Source organism: Geotrypetes seraphini, chromosome 14 (genome assembly GCF_902459505.1).
Source record: "Geotrypetes seraphini chromosome 14, aGeoSer1.1, whole genome shotgun sequence".
Taxonomy (NCBI): domain Eukaryota; kingdom Metazoa; phylum Chordata; class Amphibia; order Gymnophiona; family Dermophiidae; genus Geotrypetes; species Geotrypetes seraphini.
This window is the reverse complement of record NC_047097.1, coordinates 68505493-68528923: the sequence shown is the minus strand read 5'-3', so window position 1 is coordinate 68528923 and position 23431 is coordinate 68505493. Positions and strand designations below refer to the sequence as shown.

Here is a 23431-nt window from a genome sequence, read left to right as displayed (position 1 = left end):
TCCGCGAGCTCAGTCCCCGTTCCCGCCCTACAAACTGTCAGATCCCATCCGCACAAGCTTCGAATAGTTATGATTTTATACTGAACTTATTTTATTAAAGTATAAAATGAGACAATATTCTGCATAATTGTCATTTTATAAACACAAATAATACAGAGCAAGGATCAACAAAACCCATGTCTCCCCTCCCTTTTACAAATATTCCCTCCGCTATTGTGAAAACTGAACAAACCAAATTACTACAGAATGCTACACAGAAAAATCAAGCTAACAGAATCCTTCAGTCACACATGGCAGGAATAGTGTTAGGGGAGAGCAACTAGGGCAACTGCCCCCTGTTCAGAGAGAGAGAGCCCTATTCCAGCTGGAAGCTAAAGAAGCACAGCCTGGACTTTGCGGTTCCCAGTTATGTCTAATACCAACTCTAGCAGGATACATATTTCAAATCTGAAATATTCTCATCACAAAATATAACATAAATTAATTTTTTTTCTACTTTTTGTTGTCTGGTAATTTTATTCTTCAAATTACATTGGTCTCAGGCTTTGTTTTTGAGCTCCTTCTGTCTTCATCGTGGCATGGCTGGCTCCAGAAGGTATAATAGCCTCAAGAGGAGCTGGGGAGGAGATGCCGAGTCTGACATGGGCGCAATTTTTTTTACCACAGAAGCAAGAGTTTCACCACTCCCACGGGGCAGTAAAAGGTCTTATCCCAGTTTCCGTAGGGCGGTGAAAGGTCTTGTCCCCAGTCCTGCAGTAAACCAGTTGCAAATGTGATTGGGAGGGCTGGTTCTGTTGTCGGGTTTGCGGTAGACTGTTTCCTATTTTAAATAATTGCTTGGTTGAATACTTAAAGAATAAATTAGCCCTTTACACACCTTTGAGACCTCTGCGGTCTTCTCAAGGAGCATCGCTGTCTGTACCCTCATCAAAAAAAACGGTACGATGAGATAACTGCCAGAGAGCCTTCTCAGAAATAGCCTCCAGGCTCTGGAATGTTCTCCCAACTCAGATGAAAGCCTGGCTCTTCTTCCAAGTCTTCAGTACATAGGCTGACTGACTATATACACTCATTCGGCACCTGGACTAGCTTGCTACACAATGTAGATCTTATTTAACTCCCCTTTTTTTTACAAAACCGCAGAAGCGATTTATAGCGAAGGCCGGTGTTGGGAGCAGCACAGAGCATTCAGCATTCCGGCCTGAGCTAAAAAACGCTTTCACGGTTTTTGTAAAGGGGAGGGAGGGGGGTTAATTATACAAACACTTGCCTTGAGTTTAGCTGCCCATCTAATAATCCCAACAGACTCTGGACCACCCATCTCGTCCCCCATCTATATGCAGTATATCTGCACTTGGTCCCTCGGTAGGGTTACCCGGAGAGGTCCTCTTTTTAGAGGGCATGTCCGGGCGGCTTTTCGAAACCCGGCATTTTCTCCAGGTTTTGAAAAGCAGATCGCGTTGGGAGGGGCACCCGCGCACGCGTGGATGCCTTCTTGACCAACGAGCAGGCTGAGGGGGGCGAGGCTGAGGTGTGGCATGGGTGGGACTGGGTGGGCCTGGGGGGCGGGTCTATGGGTCCAGATTTTATGTACGTAAAATCTGGTAACCCTATCCCTTGGCTATATGATAAGCTGTATTATAGAAAAGCATTAGCATCATATCCCCTGGAAAAGCGGAGACTTAGAGGGGATATGATAGAAACTCATAAGATCATGAAGGGTATAGTGAAGGTAGAGAGAGACAGATTCTTCAGACTAGCAGGGGCAGCAAAAACTAGAGGGCACTCAAAAAAATTGAAGGGAGATAGGTTCAGAACAAATGCTAGGAAGTTCTTCTTCACCCAGAGGGTGGTGAAAACCTGGAATACGCTTCCAGAGGAGGCAGAGTACGACTTTGGGGTTCAAAAGGGGATTGGACGAGTTCATGAAGGAAAAGGGGATCCAGGGGTACAATTAAAGGGTTACTATACAGTACAGAAGGCTGTAAAGTAATAGAGTAGTAGAGTAATAGATCACTACAGGTCATTGACCTGGGGGGCCACCGCAGGAGCGGACTGCTGGGCGTGATGGACCTATGGTCTGACTCAGCAGAGGCCATGCTTATGTGCTTATGTGCTTATATCTGTGTTACTGGAATGTTCTGATACGTGCTTATTAGGTATGTCAGACGTATCATGCTGACATGGCATTACATCTCTGCTATTTGAATTTCAGTGCTGTTAAATAACTTTATATCTGAAACTGTTCCGTGTTAGTTCTATTATTAACTTTCAATTTGCTGATATTAGAGTTTACCTCATTCATAGTACAGTAAAACCTCGGATTGCAAGTAACTTGGTTTGCAAGTGTTTTGCAAGACAAGCAAAACATTTGATTAAATTTTAACTTTATATACAAGCAATGTCTTGCAATACAAGCACATACAGTATACACACACATAACAACTGTGCCGATGGTTCTTCTCTCTCTGACGCTGCGGGAGTGTAGTGACTGTTCTAAATGAGCGAGGCCTTGCAATATAAGTACGTATAGTATTTTGTATTAAAGTTTTGGGGTTGTGGAACCAATCATCTGAGTTTCCATTATTTCTTATGGGGAAATTTGCTTTGATATACGAGTGCTTTGGATTGCAAGCACGCTTCTGGAACGAATTATGCTTGCAAACCAAGGTTTTACTGTATTTATGTTTATAGTCGGCCATTTTTAATTTTTGTTACACCGTCAACAGAATTGTAAGTTTTATGTTTGAATTACACTTGATGTGCACCGCCTTCTCTTCACTAAAGCAGTTAATCAATCCCAAGAAATAAATGAATAATAAAGGTGTCACATGTAACTGTTGTCTAACTGCTGAAATTAACCCATCAAAGCTTTTGACAACTGGCTCCTAAGCCATCCTCCCTAGATACCGAATGGGACCTGCACACTGCAGAACTATGCTACCTGCAGAATTTGTCATGTTTCCCAGGGAGTGCTCACAGAGGGTTAAAAATGAACTTACTGCACATAGTTTGGCTGGGTGGTCGAAGGACCACCTTAGCTGCTGTGGATTGAACCAAAGGAGAAACTCTAGGGCTCCTTTTATCAAGGTGCGGTAGGGGGTTTAACGCACGGAATACCGCCTGCCGCCTCCATTGACGAGGGGTTGGTTTTTTGGCTTGCCGCGGGGCTTAGCGTGTGATGAAATGTCCGATGTGCTAACCCCCGTAGCGCGCCTTGATAAAAGGAACCCCTAGTGTTGAGCATGGTGAAAGTAGACTTTTTAAAAAACTTTTTGTTGATTTTTTTCGACTCTCCAAAAGAGGAAAATTGAGAAACAAAGAACCTAAGGAATCAGGAGAGCTGATTCCTGCAAAGAGACAACACAGTAAGTACAAGCAATGGTGAAGGAGACCTCACCATTGAATGGCAGATCACAAGAACAGTGCGCTTTGAAACTGTCCTCTTAGCTTGACTGAATATCATGCTAAGATGGCAGCAATCATCACATAAGTGCATGTGAAGGCATATGAAACTTCAGATGGTGGCCAAAAAACTTATGAAATGATTGTGTGACTTTTGGAATGTCAATCGACTTGAATGTTAGATAACCCTAAGGGACACTCGATGAAGTTACAGGGAAATACTTTTTTAAAAAAAATAAATTATTTATTCGTTTTCAAAATTACATTAAGTGTTAAATATATTCATTCACATTAACAATAAATACATCACTTACAAACAATCATTGGTACATTTCATAAATTATTTTCCCTTCCCCTTTCCCATCCCTCCCACCCATATATTCCATTATCATATAAAACATGTATTAATAAAATTCCCCCTCCCTACACCTTAAATTGATAAATATAAGGGAAACAATCTCAATTAATCTTTACAATATTTTGTTAATGGTTTCCACACATCCTGAAATTTCTTAAAATATCCCCGTTGTAATGCAATAAATCTTTCCATTTTATAGATAGGCATAAAGAGTTCCACGAAAAGTTATAATCTAATCTCCTCCAATCCTTCCAATTATATGTAATTTGCTGAATGGCAACACCAGTCATTATAAGTAATAATTTATTGTTGTTCGCAGAAATCTGACTTTTTGCTCTCATTTCCATACCAAATAACACAGTATCATACTTTTAAATACTTTTAAAACCAATTGGAGGAAATTTTTTTTCACTCAGAGAATAGTTAAGCTCTGGAACGCGTTGCCAGAGGATGTGGTAAGAGCGGATAGCGGAGCTGGTTTTAAGAAAGGTTTGGACAAGTTCCTGGAGGAAAAGTCCATAGTCTGTTATTGAGACAGACATGGGGGAAACCACTGCGTATCCTGGATCGGTACCATGGAATGTTGCTACTTTTTGGGATTCTGGAATGTTACTACTCTTTGGGTTTTAGCCAGGGACTAGTGACCTGAATTGGCCGCTGTGAGAACGGACTACTGGGCTTGATGGACCATTGGTCTGACCCACTAAGGCTATTCTTATGTTTTTATGTACAGCAGACTGGATTTGCAACCATTGCCTCAATAATCCTGTATTTTAAAAATAAAACCACCACAATCAGGCAAAATATGGTAAGCCTATGTATACTGTATATTCACCCTCATTTCTGCTACTGTTGCCATAACCAGGATGGACCATTTATGTGACCTGAGGAACAAGTAGGCATTTATTGAAAAAGCAAGGCAGTAAGCTTCTGACTGAGCTATTAATCACTGACACCGAGGAATTTCATTCCTCCAGATGGGAAAACCATCCCCCCCAAAAAACATAAGAAAAATAATCAGGTTAATTAATTCTTATCTGCAAAGAGCAATTAGATAAATGGTCTAAAAAGGCATGTTACCCATAGCAAATAGAGAAGCTGTAGGATTGTAAAATATCGTGTCTGAGAATTTCTTCCTTGGTAAATCATAGTACGCTGTGAAAACAAGATCACAGGAATGGAGAAAGAGAGAGAGAAGAGTAGCGTTAATGAGTGCTAAGGTCAACTTTAAGAAAAGAGAAGCATAACTTGCCATAGCTTTACTGTGAACCTGGGACCTCATTTCTTCCCTGATTAGAAACATAGAAAGATGACGGCAGAAAAGGGCTATAGCCCTTCAAGTCTGCCCACTCTACTGACCCACTCCATTAAGTCTGAGTACTAATGACCTAGTTCCTTAACTCGACCCTCGTAAGGATCCTACTAGGGCATCCCATTTATTCTTAAAGTCAATAACGCTGGTGGCCTTGATCACCTGCTCTGGAAGCTGGTTCATGCTTCATCTTGGAGGGGATAACTTGATTTCCACAGCACTAAGATGCACTATTTTGCATGGCTGCCCTGGAACTATCCTCCATTAACATTGAACTGGAAGGCTTGTTCTGCTTTGAGAAATGGTATTGGAGGACAATGGGGACATTTCAATTTGTTAAGCTTGTCGTTCTCTCCCTCTCTCTCTTATTTTTTGTTTTAAGGGAGAACATAGATGTAGGCATGAATCTTCCTGGTGAATCACCCGCAGCTTCTGGGAGGACATTGTTTTTCAATCCTCATGAACATCTGACAAGCAACAAGGCGATGGGGATAGTATTTGCTTGATTTTGACCTGTATTAGTAATAATTTTCCTGGGCTCCTTTCATCGCATATTATGCTTATCATGAGGGAACTGAATACTTAGCATTAAAGCTATCCGTTGTAAAAGGACAGTCCTGGATTTTTCTTTTCTGCGTGTGTGTGAGCTGAGATTGTGATGTCATAAAGCCTCATTCCACCAATGTCTACGAGACAAACTCATCAGTGATGTCACAAAGACTTGATTGTCCTATACTTGGCTCACATAAGAACAGCCATACTAGGACAGACCAAAAGGTCCATCAAGCCCAGTATCCTGTTTCCAACAGGTCCCAATTACCTAACTAGATCCAAAGTAGTAAAATAGAGTATTTTCCAGAACCTTTACTAGAAGCAGTTTAATTTTTCCTTGTTATTGACATCACCGGTTGCTCCACAGTAGAGAATGACACGGAGACAAATTTGTCCCCATCCCTGCAGGAACACAATTTACCTGTCCCCGTCAGTTTTGTCGCCGTCCCATTCCTGTAAGCTCTGCCTTATTCGCACAAGCCTCAAATCATATGATTTTAAAGTGTTCTAGGCTTGTGCAGATGAGGACGGAGCTTAGGCATTGGTGGAATGAGGCATTATGACATCACAATCTGAGCTCTAGAATGTTGCTACTTAGGATTTGAAAGTGTTTGAGGCTTGTGCAGATGAGGACGGAGCTTAGGCATTGGTGGAATGAGGCATTATGACATCACAATCTGAGCTCTAGAATGTTGCTACTTAGGATTTTAAAGTGTTTGAGGCTTGTGCAGATGAGGACGGAGCTTAGGCATTGGTGGAATGAGGCATTATGACATCACAATCTGAGCTCTAGAATATTGCTACTTACGATGTTAAAGTGTTTCAGGCTCGTGCAGATGAGGACGGAGCTTAGGCAATGGTGGAATGAGGCATTATGACATCACAATCTGAGCTCTAGAATGTTGCTACTTAGGATTTTCAAGTGTTTGAGGCTTGTGCAGATGAGGACGGAGCTTAGGCATTGGTGGAATGAGGCATTATGACATCACAATCTGAGCTCTAGAATGTTGCTACTTAGGATTTTAAAGTGTTTGAGGCTTGTGCAGATGAGGACGGAGCTTTGGCATTGGTGGAATGAGGCATTATGACATCACACTGAGTCCTCCATTTCTGCATGCTACATCAGAGTAGGGTTACCAGACGTCCGGGAAAACCCAGACACGCGGGCAGTGAGTTGGTGAAGCTGCTCACGCCAGGAAAGTTAAAAGGTATGGGGAAGGGAAGGGGTGGGCGTGCATTTGGGGTGGGCAGGGAAGGAGTGGGGGTGGAGAAGAGGGTGGGGAGGGACACCACCACCCGGGCACCTCACTACACCACTGTGCGCTGGGATTGGAGCTGTGGGGTGAGGAATAGAGAGGTCAAGGAAGGAGTGACGAGGACTGAAAGAGGTTTCTGAGAGGGAAGGAGAATTCTGCTGAATAGGAAAGAGAGGCTGGGTAATGGATGGGGGGGAGGGAATGCTGGGAGGGCAGTTGTGGGACAGGGATAGAGATGGCTAGGACAGAATGAAGGGAACTGAAAAGGGTTCCTGGCAAGAAGAGGAGAGACTGCTGCTGTGAAAAGCTAGAAGAAACAGAAAGGAATCATAAGGGCGAGAAGGGCTGGGTGATCAGGAAAAGCAACCGGCTCTACCAAAGGCACATCAATACACAACCAACAATGCTCATCCTGGGCGTTAACTCCCTCAGGCTTATCCAAGGATTTAAGCGATAACCCTGCATTGACAAAAGCCAGATTAAGGTAAGTTCTCCCCATGCTTTGTTAATCACAGACTTTGTCTCTAACGTCTAAGAAAGTCAGGAAAGGGATTTAAGGATACACAAAAAGATTCCCCCCTTCTTCCACGTCTCCTGCCTTTCAAGCCATTGGCAATATGAAATAAACAAGGTCAACGACAGTACATTGTTAAACTGCAGGTAAGTCTTTAGATTGTATGAACTGATGTTTTCGTAACTCAGCATTTGTTGGAACAATCTCTTTCCAAGAACTACAGATGCTCGAAAGACTTTTGCCATTGGCAACTGTGACCAAGGTTAGTAAGTTAGCAATTTGTAAGGAACAGATGCCAACTTGTCACACTTCATGTATCCAGGTGGCTAATGATGAACGATAAAGGTTAATGGATGGGACTGAGAAGAAAGCCTTCGGTATTACATCTTCAAAGAAGTCTTTTGAAAGAAAGCATTTCCTTAGGTCTTTTGATGTATTAGGACTTTTTCTTTAGACTTTGAAATTAATTATTTATTTTCTCTCTACAGCAAAGTTGAAGATTATCTTCTACTCAGTACTGAAATTTATCGATAAGACAGTGGAGGATACTCAATTCACTCCCTTTTCAGTAGCTTAGGTGAGTCACATTCACGTATGATACTTATACATTTGTTTAAATCTTGGTTTCAATGTCAGATGATTTTGTTCCATTCTTGGCCAACCTCATTTTAATTTTGCACTGAATCTTTTGGCTTTTAAATTTGTTGTTCTCCTTTTCTAAATCCAACCTCAAGGGGAATTACATTCAGATACATGAGATAATTATTTTCCTAAAATTTTAACTACAAGATATTACTCACCAGAGATGGGTTACACTCCCCCGATAACCATTTCACAAACCAGTGGAGAAAAAGCCTCAAAAATTTCAATGCAGCAGTAAACAACTTCAATACGGTTTTAAGTCCAAGCTGTGTATGTACTATTACTGGCAAAAAAAAACACGGAAGAGGAGTGGAGTTTTCCAGCTGATACATTCCCTGAGGAACTCTTTAAGAGGTGAATCAAGGCACTTGTTGGAGGATTGGGCATGGATTCTGGATTGTACATCTGAACGGTGCCGTGGTGTTTTCATCTACAGTCTGGCCAGACATTTTGGCCCTGATTCTCCAAAAGTGCGTCCCGATTTTAGGCAGCTGTAGGCGTCCTACAGCTGTCTAATCAGCCAATCGGGATGCACGTTTAAAAAAAAAAAAAAATGCTCCTCAGGCAGGCCGCCTATATTGAAGGCGAGGCCCGCAAGACACCGAGGCCCTGATTCTGTATAGGACGCCCGGGAGAGGCGTCCTATTCAGAATCGGCCTATACTAAACCCCGATTCTGTAACCGGTGTCCATGGTACAGACGCCGGTTAGAGAATCGGGTTAAATTAGATGCGGCCGCTATACTTATGGCAGCAAGGGATCTCCCTGCTGCAATATGTATATCAACCGCGGTTGCGGCCGCCTGTCCCATCACCGACAGGAGGATGCCTAACTCCTCCTGTCGGAACCCCGGACCCCCCTCCCCAAACTCGTAATCGCCGACAGGAGGATGCCCAACTCCTCCTGTTGGAACCCTGGAACCCCCTCCCCCCCCAAACTCGTAATTGCCGACAGGAGGATGCCCAACTCCTCCTGTCGGAACCCCGGAACCCCCTCCCCCCCCAAACTCGTAATCGCCGACAGGAGGATGCCCAACTCCTCCTGCTGGAAAGCCCAACGACCCTCCGCCCCAACTAATCTCCCTCCCCCAACTAACCTTTCAATGTTGGTCGGCTGGACGGGTCTTGCTGCCGTCCAGCCGACGGGCCCGCCTCGTGGAAATGAGACGGGCCCGCCCCTTCCCGGCCCATCCCCGCTAAATCTAAGGCCTGATTGGCCCAGGCTGTAGAAGCCTGGACCAATCAGGCCTTAGGCATAGCGGGTCCGCCCATCCCCACTAATCCTAAGGCCTGATTGGCCAAGGTGCCTAGCCTGTTTAATCATAATTAAACAAGAGGGCCGAGAGAGCAGATCCTTGTGGCACCCCTCTCCTTACCATTATTGATTTAAAGAGAGAAACTCAAAGGGTATATTTCTTTATTTATTTGAAGTAGCACACTACTTACAGAGGAGTCCTACCACCGTCTTCTAGAAGCGTACCTGTCCTGGAGCTTCAATACAGTAACAGTAGCTACGTTTCACCTTTATCATTCTTTTTACAAGCATATCTACCCCTGTTTTTTTAATCAAGTACCGTGTATGCTCGAATATAAGCCGATCCGAATATAAGTTGAAACTCCCATTCCCCCCCCAAAAAAAGGAGGAAAAATGGTTGACTTGAATATAAGTTGGGCGGCTTAATATTCAAAGTTCCCTGCCCTGCCAGTACCTTTCTAGGACAGATGGTATTCCTATTTAAATGCTGATACTTCCAGAGTCAAGGGCTTAAATTTTTTTTTTTTTTTTAAATATTTTTATTTATTGAATTTTTAAATTAACAACAAAGCCGCATACTTGTACAGAAAAGTGTGAGTATAAGAGGACAAAATATTCTTATAACATATAACATGTCTATTCCTGCTTTTCTGGTATATTTTTGAAAATGCTCTAGAGAATTTGTGACTATTTTTCCTTCTTGAATAACCCTAACCTGTTGCAGTGTAACCTGTGTCCCCTCCCTCCCCTATCAGGTTCTGCACCCAGCCCCCTCCCCTCCCTCCTCCGTCAGTGCTAAGCGACTTCCTGAATGGCTCCCGCAAATTCTCGCAATAATTCACGAGAGCCATTCAGGAAGCCGCACAGCGCTGAGCAGCAGCGCCAAAGCACGCTCCCGCTCGGTACCGCTCAGTGGTTGAAGCCGGAACTCATGACAGCGACCGACCAGGTTAGCAGCGGGGCAGGAGCTCGGAAACCTCGCTCCTGCCCACTACACCTCTGAACCACCAGGGATTCCAGCGGCAGAGGAGGTGAAATGGACAGGGCAGGGAAGGGGGGACAGGGTGCAGAGCCTTGCGGCCCGGTGGAGGCCTACGATAAGTCTTTGGAGGGGAGCGTATGTGTGCTGGACGCTGGCCTGAATATAAACCAGGACCCCCATTTTGGCGCCCAAACATCCCGGTTTATATTCGAGTGTATACAGTATGTCACTCTCTTTTAAGCCCTTCTAATTTCTGAAGACTGCCTGGGGGGTAGAGTGAAAAACATGAGTTCCCTAGCTGAGCAATTTTTCGACAAGTTTTGTAGGACTCTGCTTCAGTAACTGAAATGATTGGAGCTGACTCAAGCAGGCCTTAGAGCCACATGCTCGGCCTGTCTTATGTAAACAGTGTCCTGGATGACAGCCTTTCTCTACCCCATCTGCAGCTGCAAGGGAATCCATTATTTTTCTAACCCCTAGGGAAAGGAAAGGTCCTGAGTATCATTACTCCTAAGCAAATGTAACTGACTCTGCCGCACACCCTAATTTGCTTGCAATAATTATAGGTCGCTCACCCCCTTTGTTATTTATAAAACCTTTTTTGTTCTTATCAATAATAAATGGGGCACCGTGAATCACGCCGCTGTAATATTTTGATATTATGAAATGCTAATGCAAGGTATCGTCAGCACCCAGGTCTTATCAGCCGGTCAGATGCTCTATTAAGCAGCTAGTGAGGAGTTCAGGCAAATTGGTTATGTTAATGTCCTGTAGTACTTGGAAAAGATGAGGAGTTGGCAATTAATTTTTTTTTTTTTTTTTCCAGGCAGCAGGCCGACAGGCAAATTTATTTTCCTCCTTCTCTGTGGGACTGGGCTAAGGGGAGGTGAGGTGGAACGCGAGCGTCTTCGAGAGCTTCCCCGCGACCTAATTGAACGCTGCTAAATAAAGACTGAAAAGGGGTGGGGGGGGGAAGAAAACAATGGGAATGCTGCTTCCAGCCCCATTCATTCAACTGACAATGTTTTTGCAACTTAAACCTCTTTTATTAATTATGTTTGACATTTCCTTAATTAGTTTCATTTATATCCCATCAGCCCCTACCAGACGCTTGTCCCATGCATCATTTTATTGGAGACCCTGCGTGCCTACAGAATGAAAACAAAATGCCCTGTATAATTATACTGCATTGGCTGGTCAACATGCCCCCCTCCCCCTCCACCCCCCCCCCTTCTTCCTTCTGAAAGAAACATTAGCCCTAGCAATCTGCAATATGCACTTATTTTAAAATGAACATTCTAGTTGTTGGAATATACACACATCAGTTTGCTATTAATAATTTCCAAATAGGATATATCCAAACATATAATCCAAGCTCCTATGCAGTCAAAGTACCGTATTTGCCGGCGTATAAGACGACTGGGCGTATAAGACGACCCCCCAACTTTTACAGTTAAAACATAGAGTTTGTTATATACTCGCCGTATAAGACTACCCCTTCTTCCGCACACCTTCTCTACCGCCCCGGGTGCAGCACAGCCGGCCAGGTCCCCTTACTTTTGTGGCACTTCCCCGACCGACCGACAACAGCCCCGGTCCGACAAACCTCCCTGCCCTTAACCGCAAATCTAAATTACCTTCTTACAGCTGCTGTAAGAAGGTAATTTAGATTCGCGGCTACAGGGCAGGGAGGATTGTCGGACCCGGGCTGTTATCGGTCGGTCGGGAAGTGCCACAAAAGTAAGGGAACCTGGCCGGCTGTGCTGCAACCGGGGCGGGGCGGGCCGCTCCTCTCCCTTGGTAGCCACTCGAACCGCGAGGCTACTCTCCTTCTCCTTATCTGCCCTGCCTGCAGCACAGAGCCGAACAGAAGTCTTCCCGACGTCAGCGCTGACGTCGGAGGGAGGGAGGGCTTTGTTTAAGCTTTGTTTAAGCCCTCCCTCCCCTCCGACGTCAGCGCTGACGTCGGGAAGACTTCCGTTCGGCTCTGTGCTGCAAGCAGAGAAGGTAGGGAGAAGAAGAGCCGCGTACATCCAGAAGACTGAGTACATCCAGCCCCGCGACCCTCGGAGGCGTCGCCATGGGATCCCCGCGACCCTAGGGGGCGTCCCCATGTGATCCCCGCGACCCTAGGGGCGTCCCCGTGCAGCTCTCTAATGTAAAGTAAGGGCATGTAAACAGTACCCGGCGTATAAGACGACCCCCGACTTTGGGGAGGATTTTAAGGTACTGAAAAGTCGTCTTATACGCCGGCAAATACGGTAGTTCATTTTAGGAAGATGATAAGAATACATTTTATTTACCTTACACTTACCTTCTGTCTAATCTACAAGACACCTTGAAAGTTACAACACCCTATTCAATACAGATAAACAATGTCCCGATTGTAGGCGGCAGTAGGGGGTCCTAAGCAGCCAATCAGGATGCACGTTTTCTTAAAAAAAAAAAAAAAAAAAAAAACGAGGCAGGCTGCCTACGTTGTAGGCGTCTGTCGCGGGCGCCTAGGGATGTTTAAGCTCGCCCAAGGCTGAGTGTGGTTTCACCCAGAAGTGGCCTTAGGCGATGCATCACAGAATGCACTGGGAAGGAGGCCTAAGACTCCAGTTGGCCAAGGTGCCTGAAGCCCCTCTTACGGGAGTGGTCTTAGGCACCTGGGCCTATCAGAGCCTTAGGACCTTTCTGAGGACAACTGCTCTCTTTCTGGGGGATTAGGCATGGGAAGCTCAGGGCAAGATGGCACCAGGGCGATGGATGAAAGAATTTCCAGATATGTGATTGCAGCTGCATGCTTGCCAGTTTGATGTTTGGAAGGATCCACCATGCAGAAGTAGCAGTTGCTTGAGTGGTTAGTAGGTTCCCGCCAAATTCTTAGGATAGCAAACTTCATGGTTCTCTTTTCCCCTCTGAACCATCCTGTGGAAAAACAATGCCCTACTGTGCCTTAGGAAAAGGGACTTAAATTTACTCAGCTTGGAATCAATCTGGAATGTTCTGTAAAAAAGTAAATTTCAAAATATCAATGTCCTGGTTACAAAAGCAAAGTTTGAGGGGAATGATGGCCATTTTCTATACTTTTGTGGCACAGGCAATTAAGAAAGAACACTTAAGACCCAGGAAAAAAAAAATATAAAATTTTGTTACATAGTGCAGTGGTATTCAACCCAGTCGGGTTTTCAGAGGACTAGGTTGAATACCACTGGCATAGTGTATGGCATTACCTCATCAATGTAGGACAAATTTTAATATTTAAAAGTAAAGGCGGAGAGAGTTGAGTTAGAAAGTAGGTAAGTAATTGGCTGATGGGTCCTGAGGCTAGTTGGCATTCTAAGATCATAGTCATGGGCATTTCACCTTGTAATATAATCAGACAAGTACAAAGAGGCGTTAAAAGTGTAGACCACTCTGTGAATATAAATAAGGGACAAATTCCTCATTTCGGCAGGTAAAACAGCAGTGGGCCCTGCCAAATGGTCATTCACTCCCGTGTTGTCAGCTAAGACACTGCAGTACACTACAACGCTGGTAAAGTAAGAAGAGGATGATCTAGGTCTGAAGGAGCTTGCAATGTTTCCCTCAAAATTTAATACCGTGTCAAAGTTGTATTGGCATGGTAGAGAGAGGAAAGCATCTCGATTCTTTGGCAACACACTGGTTGTACGTAGAACACTGGCTGAGAAGAATGATCTAGATTCTAGGCAATGCATATTTAAATGCAACCAAAGAAGACTTACAGAGCCTCAGTTCAAGATCTGTCATTGAGGAGATGTTACTATGATGAAAGAGACGACATAGAAATGGTGGGAAGATCATCACTGTGGGAAGTGCAAAACACAGATTTGTAAAGCCTGAAGTTCTCTCTTGAAATATCCCAAGATGCAGGAGATTCAGTCCACTGCTTCCCCACTTCTTCAAGCCAAGTGTCCCTAAGTCAAGCACATTTCAACTGGGTACCCCTGAACTCCAGCCGCAGATTTTATTGTTAGACAGCTAACTAACTAGGCAATATGCATAACCCATGCAGGTCACTGCAACTGGCCTACAGACCAAGACACAACTGGCAAGGTCTCTTATATCTCACTCTCATATCAACTGCTTGGCCCCTTGACAGGTGGTGTGTTATGCTTACAAACTGAGTAAAAATTAATGACCAGACTTAGATGGGGCCTACTATAAAGACAGTTCTCTACTTTTGTGAAATACTTTTTGTTGTTGTTATAAATAGGACATAATGAATCAAGGTGCCTCTTTTTGCCCAATACTAGGCTGCCTTTCTTCTCTTTTTTTCTTCCTCTCTAACATCTTCCCCCAAGTCCATCAGCCCCTCTCTCACCTCCAGGTTCAGCAGCACCTTTCCCTATCACCCCCCCCCTCCCCACCTGGCCAAACACATCTCTCCCTCTCACTCCTGGGTCCAGCACACTTCTCTGTCTCAACTCCCCTGGACCATCACACATCTCCCTCTCAACCCCTCCCCAGGTCCAGCACACCTTTTCTCTCGATTCCCTCCACTAGGTCCACTCATGCCCTCATCCCTCAGGTCTAACAGTACTTCTCCCCTCCCCCCTCACTCCAGCAGAACCTTTCCCCCTCTCATCCTCATCTACCAGGCTCGGCAGCACCTGTCCCTCTCATACCCCCCCCCCAAGCCAGTATCACCTCTCAGCCCCCTCCCCTAAGTCCAGCAGAACCTTTCCGTCTCATCCTCATCTACCAGGCTCGGCAGCACCTGTCCCTCTAATACCCCCCCCCAAGCCAGTATCACCTCTCAGCCCCCTCCCCTATGTCCAGCAGCACTCTCCCTCTCAACCCCACTCCAGGCCAATTAGCATCTCTCCATCTATCCCAGGTATAGCAGCGCCTCTCACCTCCCTGTCCCAGTCCAGCAATGCCTTTCCTTTTACCCTGGTCCAGCAGTTCTAGTAGCAGCACAGTGATTGAAACAGGCACTCGATGGGCCTTTGCTAGGCCTTGCTCCACCTCCTCTGATACTTCCTGTTATAATACCAATTCTTGCACCATAATCCAACAAATGAGGAGAATGGACAGAGCTTAATTGGTGCATAAAAAGGAAGTGGAACTGTGGAACCAAGGGAGGCCTACATGGTCCAGGATTGATAGGAGAAGAGGGGCTGGATTAAAGAGTAGTGACTGTTCTTTGCTCTGCTCCAGACTAATTACACTGAAGGCTCCTTTTACTAAGGAGCGCTAGTGTTTTTAGTGCATGCAGGAATGTGTGTGGCGCAGTGGTTGAAGCTACAACCTCAGCACCCTGGGGTTGTGGGTTCAAACCCCGCGCTGCTCCTTGTGATCCTGGGCAAGTCACTTAATCCTCAATAGCCCCAGATAGGTTGTGAGCCCACCGGGACAGACAGGGAAAATGCTTGAGTACCTGATTGTAAAACCGCTTAGATAACCTTGATAGGTGGTATATAAAAATCCTAATAAAAAACTTTAAATTACCGCGCGGTATGCTTCTAGAACTAATGCTGGCTTTAAGGTCTAATGCACGCTATTCCGCGTGCTAAAGCCCTAACGCGGCTTAGTAAAAGGAGCCCTGAATGAATGTCGGTAATTATTCAGATTACTTTTCTGAATTATTATTTGTTTTACAATCTGAATGTTTTCCACTCCTGTACCTTCCAATAAAGATATTTTTATGGGATTTTTTTTTGGGGGGGTGCAAACTATCAAAGGCAATGAAAATAATTATTTCATTTAAACTGGCAATTTCTAGCTTGTTTCTATCTAGCAAGGCTCAAGACAGATTACAATTTTTAAAAAAGCGAAGGTTATAGAAGATGCATTTTTAAAACTTCAACTAGCTATTGCATTTCTGTGCTTACCACCATCATATCTCATTATGAAAAGAACACACGGACTGTAATTTGTTGATGTCAAAATAAAACAATGATTGGAAGAAGCCGTCAATTTCACCTATAGCGTGTATCATCTCCTTTCGGTTTATTAATAAAACTAGTTTGACACACAGGTATTGCTATTCCAAAGTGTTCTGTGCAATTGATAACAGATGCCTGGAACAGATGGATGAATGTAAATGAACAAAGCTGATGTCGGTCAAGCTGAAGATAGGGAAATGTTGGACGATTACAGCACGTTTCATATTTATCGAGTTCACTGCCGATTCAGGGGCAGAGAACTTTGTCGAAACAGACAGAAATGGAAGCATCTTCTTTTTTTTTTTTTTTTCTAATTATTTATTTATCATATTTTCCAAGAACATATCAAGTATCCGGTGTCAGGTCAAAAGCGCGCCGGGACAAAGGCGCGCGCAGACAATTGAGCGCAGCGCGGAGGCATAGAAAACTAACCAGGTAATAAGTATGGAAACCCAACCAAGTCGTGAATGTGCAAGACCGGAGGATTAGGACTTCGATGGGAAGATAGGACTTCGATGGGAAACCAAGGTGGCCAAGGGGGCCCCTTCTGGTTATTCAGACAGGTCGTGACCTGTTTGGGCCGCCGCGAGAGCGGACTGCTGGGCAGGATGGACCTATGGTCTGACCCGGCGGAGGCACTGCTTATGTTCTTATGTTCATTCCTTTTGGCATATCTGTGCAAGTGTATGATTAAGTATTTGGGAATGAAATATGTCTTCTTTGCACCAGAACAACCGAGAACATTCTTGGATATGAAGAAGCTGGCGACGTGAATGTTTGGGAGAGATTAAGAACCGCTCTTATGGATATTGGGACCTTCCGTTAAGCCTTTTTCTTATTCTTTTGGGGTCTTAAATAGGATTCTCTTCTCTTTACCAAGATCTGCCCTCCTTGTTATTCTAAAACTTTGAATGACCTTACTGAAATGACCAGGATGGAACCTAACTACACCATATTCCAGACACTCATCTATTTGACACTTAACCTCCTCCCCCTCAACCCCTCTCCCTACCCCCCTCCTACCCTCCTCTTCTCTTCTCCTCCCACTCCTCCCCCTTCTCCTTCCTCTCCCCCTCTTTAAGTCGCCTTGAGCCTACCTAGGTATGAGCAAAGCAGAAATAAAAGATTAGATTAGATAGCAATTTTTATGTGAATTGAAGATTTCTTTAATTATTTGAGTTTCTTTCTGTATTTCTTGTGCAAGAATTTATCTTGTTGAATTTGTTAAATTTTGAAAAAGAAAGAAAGAAAGATTATGGAATAAAATGGAAAGTCTGTGAATACAGTAAATGGAAGAGGATTTATAATGTAGCTCACCAAATATCATTCATCTCACCACTACATCAACTCTGTTAATTAACTGAAATGATCTTTCCCCTCCTCCATCATTAAACACAAGCAAGACTAGAAAACCAGAACTGTAAATGCTATATTGAACTGAGTTTCAAGAAGAATATATCAAATGGGATATTCGAGATCCCTGACAAGTACAATGATGTCATATTCCAGGAACCATTCTATCTTAAGGAAGTGGATTTTAACACTGTCCATTTTCTTGCAAAGCCCACGGGTACTTTTTTGCCCAATATTCACAGTGCTCATACCCATTTATCAGTCTTCTACAATAAAACGTACATCATAAAACAAAAGCAGCGGCATGCAGATCATCTAAATACAAAATATTCAGCCAACAGCCTCAACCAAAAGCTTGCAGAAATAGATACGTTTTCAAACCCCTCCTGAAGTGAGGACATTTATCAAAGACAGAAAGGAAGATCATTCCATAAAACAGGCCCAGCAACCGAAAACAAGCTAGGCCAGGGGTCGGCAATCCCGGTCCTCGAGAGCCACAGGCAGGTCAGGTTTTCAGGATCTCCATAATAAATATGCATGAGAAAGATTTGTATCTCAAGGAGGCAGTGCATGCAAATCCATCTCATACATCCTCTATAATAAAACCCTTACCCGTGCAGGCGCAGTTGAAATGGCGTGATCCCTGCCGCCGTGATTTGTGCTTCCGTGCCGTGTTCCATTTGCGGCGTGCGGCGGTGAGAGCGATGGCAGGAGGGTGTCCAAGGTGCTGTGAGGCATCCGGCTGCTACTGCTGCACAGGGAAGTGGAAGAGGAGAGGGAAAAGGGGCTGATTTGGGGGGGGAGGGGTGTGCTGGGGGGGCAGATAGCAATCTTAGTTTGGTCGGGGGGCCACAGAGAGATAGGCCAGGGAGCCAGGGAGAGAGACAGACAGAAAGAAAGACAGACAGGCAAGGGGCCAGGGAGAGATACAGGCAGAAAGAATTACAAACAGACAGGGGGCCTGAGAGACAGACAGCGGCCAAGGAGCGAGAAAGAAAGAAAGAAAGACAGACAGCGGCTAAGGAGACAGAAAGAAAGACAGACAGACACATCTATTCTAGCACCCGTTAATGTAACGGGCTTAAAGACTAGTATTTAATAAAAGGGCCCCTTACTCAATTAATAGTTGTATTCCGCTTGCTAACTAGGTAAGCGCCCAAAGTTGGGATGACAAAAAGTTGGGATGCCCTCAATTTATCTGAGCACTTATCCATCTACTAGTCTGAATATTGCTGGTACCTGGATAAGTTCCAGCTGTTGGCTATAACCCAAATATTCAATGCCAGTGCCTAAATTAGACCCATCCTTGAACATCCAGGTCAAATTCAGGCCGCAGCTGTCAACACCTTTAAATTTACCTGACGTTAGTATTTGGGAGATAGCTCAGAAGCAGGGTAATATATTCAAAGCGTTGAATCCCTGCTTTCTCCTGGGCCACACGCAGCCTTGACCACTGAAGGAGGTGCTCTTGGCTCTGCCCTTCCTCATTCATCAGGTTCACTACCTTTTCATTATACCCGTTTGGATCGTTGGCACTTTAAAAGGGCTGAAATCATTTCTCAGCCTTCCTTTTTAGCTTCCCCTGAAAACAATCACAATTCCAACATTAAACACAATTGTGAACATTCGGTCTTCTCTATCACACCTTGGTAGATTTAATAGCTGCCAACGAGGTTTAGCACTGAATGATCAGAAGTCAAAATATAGTGTACTGCTGTTATAAATTATTCTGACATCTTACAGTAAAGCTGAACCAAGTGAGAAGACCATAAACCATGGCACTCTCAAAATTTAGGCTCATTTTGAATCTTGTTTAGGGGAGAAAAGCATAAACGCTGGTTGGTTGTTGACATATTATCCCTGAACTGGATTCCTAAATTCCGACTGCGGGTAAAGAAAGAATGATAAAAATCCTTTTCCATTTTATTTTCACTTTGATTTTGTTGCTTTACTTACGTCAACAGTCTTCTGTTTTAGTATTCGTTCATTGAAATTCTCTGGCTTATGGCTAAAACACAAAATCATTGCCCACATGGGAAAAACACCCAGAAACGAAAAATCAATAGCTAAAATTAAACACAAGTTTGTTTAAAAATAATCAAATCATTTGAGGTTTTGTCCTAACGGGGGAAAAATCCAGTCGAACTAGTAATGTCCTTTAGAATTGGGCAAAGCCTTTAATTTTATATAAAGTATATACACTTATCCCTCCGTATTCGTGAGGGATGCGGGTAGAACATAGCCGTGAATACCGAAAAACCACGAATAACTTTTTGCCTGTTATTCGCGGTTTTTCGGTAAAATAGACCTGAAAAAGATAATAAACCATGAATAACCCGACCTGCGATTTGCTCCGTACAACGCCGGGAGCAGCGATGTCCTCCATGAACCACCAGGAGCAGCGATTTCCAATGTGAAACGCCGGGTTCAGTGATGAAAATTAGGGGGCGGAGTCAGCAGCCGAAAAATCGTGAATAAGCGAATCCGCAGATACGGAAACCGCAGATACAGAGGGAGAAGTGTATATATATCACACAATGCAACTTAAAGGCATTTGAAACCAATTTTCTGCTACACTCTGACCTATTTTATCCCCATCTTGCCCATGCATTGGCAGATTATGATGGAAACAGTTCTTGCAAGTTTTGTTATACCAAAGGGATTGGAATGGTATGGTGCCCCCGAAATGTCATACTTCAGCCATTGCTCCTCCCCCATCTTTATTAATCAGCAGTTGGCCAGAAGTCATATGGGACTGAATTGCACCTAAAAAAAACAGCGCCAACCCCCCTTACCCACCACCACCATATAAGTGCTATTCTATAAATAGTGCTTAAAGTTAGATAAACAATACCACAGCGAAGGAGACACAAACCAATGGACTACGGTTGGATCAATTTATTAAGTGATACAAAACGACTCAACATGATTCGTGTTACGGCCAAAGACCTGCATCAGGAGTCTAGTAGCGTAGAATAAATTGATGATGTTCCAAGCTGATTTGATCATAATTATACACTGATGTGACATTGCAAAGGTCGCACAGTCCCAGAAGTTGGCAGCCATTTTTTTTTCACAACGTTTTATTCAACTTCTAGGACTGTGCGACCTTTCTGATGTCGCATCAGTTTATAATTGTGATCAAATCAGCTTGGAGCATCATCGATTTATTCTACGCTACTAGACTCCTGATGCAGGTCTTTGGCCAAAACATGAATTGTGTTGAGTCATTGTGTATCACTTAATAAATTGATCCAATCACAGTCCATTGGTTTGCGTCTCCTTCACTGGTATTGCTTGTTGGTGTCCTGGGAGGGATTTGTTTTCTTCTGTTTTTGTCCACCTATAGTTAAATGCCATCAATAGAAAAGGGCCTAAGCCTGGAATCCATGCCTAACTTTAGACACAGCCATTTGCACCTATGAAAACCTGGCGCAAAACCTCACACCTAAAATTAAGCATGGATGCCCATATGTAACCTTGAAGAACATCCCCAATCCACCCATGAAACTCCCATACCCCTTTTTGCTGCTGTAACGAAATTTTATGTGCAGATCCCATGCCTAGATTCATGCAAATGAATATTTAAATTAAGAAGCTTATTATCATCACTAATTGACTCATTGTTCAATTAAGTTGTGCAAGCCCACATTTGAGCATGCAACTCACAGCATTGTTTATAGAATTCTGGGGATGATGCATAACTTCCGACTACCTGCTGGTTGCTATGACCATGTGGATTGTCTGCTAGTGCTGCTCTCCTGAAGTGCTCTGCTCACCGGCACAATGGCTCCCTCCACAATTCCAGCTTTCCAGATCCTTTGCAGTCACATTACTGCCACCACTGCTGGTAACCTCCCCCCTACCCCTACCCCACCCAATGCTGGACTGCTGACTGTCAGGACCCTACCCACACACCCCTTGCAGACCACTGCAACCAAATTCAGGTCAGTTGTTACTTGGAACAGGAAGGGCTGGAGAAAAAAGAGCATCAGGGAGCAGGTGGAAGGGTTGGAGAAGAAGAGAACATTGGCCAGTGGAGGAAAGGCAGGAGAAGGAATGAACGTTGGATGGTAGAGGAAGGGCTGGAAAAGAAGAACATTGGCTAGTGGAGGAAAGGCAGGAGAAGGAATGAATGTTGGATGGTAGAGGAAGGGCTGGAAAAGAAGAACATTGGCTAGTGGAGGAAAGGCAGGAGAAGGAATGAATGTTGGATGGTAGAGGAAGGGCTGGAAAAGAAGAACATTGGCTAGTGGAGGAAAGGCAGGAGAAGGAATGAATGTTGGATGGTAGAGGAAGGGCTGGAGAAGAAGAGAACATTGGCCAGTGGAGGAAAGGCAGGAGAAGGAATGAACGTTGGATGGTAGAGGAAGGGCTGGAGAAGAAGAGAACATTGGCCAGTAGAAGAAAAGCAGGAGAAGGAATGAATGTTGGATGGTAGAGGAAGGGCTGGAGAAGAAGAGAACATTGGCCAGTGGAGGAAAAGCTCCCCTAGGAGAACAGTATAGAAAATTGAATAAATAAATAGTGTGAAAAGTTTCAGCCTCTGATAACCAGAGTTGGAATTGTGACATCACAATGCCTTCTTCCACCAATGAATAAGAGCCAACCTCATCAGTGATGTCACAATGGCTTCATTGTCCTATACTTGGCTCACTTTTGCTACATGTTGATTTCTAGAGTGGTGCAGTGGTTAAAGCTACAGCCTCAGCACCCTGAGGTTGTGGGTTCAAACTCACACTGCTCCTTGTGACCCTGGGCAAGTCACTTAATCCCCGCATTGCCCCAGGTACATTAGATAGATTGTGAGCTCGCCGGGACAGACAGGGAAAAATACTTGAATGCCTGAATAAATTCATGTAAATCATTCTGAACTCCCTGGGAAGAAAGGTATAGAAAATTGAAGAAACAAATAAATAATCAGTTACTCTTGGGTACTTTCCCTATCTGTCCCAGCAGGCTGAGAATCTAGCAGTGGTACCTGGGGCAATAGAGGGTTGGATTGAACCTGCAACCTCAGAGTGCTGAGGCAGCGGCTTTAACCAGTAGGCCAGTCCTCCCCTAACAGTGCTCCATTATCTGCAATGTTAACCTATTCTTCTCACTTCATGGAGCAGGTATGGTGCACTAAATGTCAACCTACCACCTGTGATGTTAGCATGCTCTAATTTGTGTTATCGCAGCGTTGTTTTGAGGTTGCGTTTTTTCCGACATTGTGCCAGGCAGCAGAAACTTTGTCATACTTACCACCAGTAACCTATTTTGTGCTTGATTTTATGCAATTTGGCGTCATCTACTGGGCTACCTTTTACGCCCCCGAGGAAGGCCTTTTTGGCCGAAACACGGACCGTGTTGGGGGTCCAGTATTATTATAAAGGACTCCCTCGAACAGAGGAGATTGAGAGGGGACATGATCGAAACATTCAAGATACTGAAGGGATAAGTAGATAAGGACAGGTTGTTCATCCTCTCCAAGGTATAGAGAACGAGAGGGCACTCTCTAAAGGTGAAAGGGGATAGATTCCGTACAAATGTAAGGAAGTTCTTCTTCACCCAGAGAGTGGTAGAGAACTGGAACGCTCTTCCGGGAGGCTGTTATAGGGGAAAACACTCTCCAGGGATTCAAGACTAAGTTAGACAAGTTTCTGCTGAACAAGAACGAACGCAGGTAAGGATAGACTCAGTTAGGGCACTGGTCTTTAACTTAAGGGCCGCTGCATGAGCGGACTGCTGGGCACGATGGACCAGTGGTGTGACCCAGCAACGGCAATTCTTATGAAACATTCAAGGTACTGAACGGAATAGACTTAGTAGATAAGGACAGGTTGTTCACCCTCTCCAAGGTAGGGAGAACAAGAGGGCACTCTCTAAATTTGAAAGGGGATAGATTCCATACGAACGTAAGGA

The 23431-nt window shown here is 44.3% G+C and overlaps 1 long non-coding RNA gene across 1 annotated transcript in view; it reads left to right on the top strand.

The window, feature by feature from the left end:
* LOC117348609 overlaps positions 1-23431 on the top strand; it is a 61377-nt gene that overhangs the window by 16854 nt on the left and 21092 nt on the right. The window contains exon 2 of the long non-coding RNA XR_004537008.1: positions 7886-7974. This is a non-coding gene — a long non-coding RNA (uncharacterized LOC117348609). The remainder of the gene's footprint in view (positions 1-7885; positions 7975-23431) is intronic.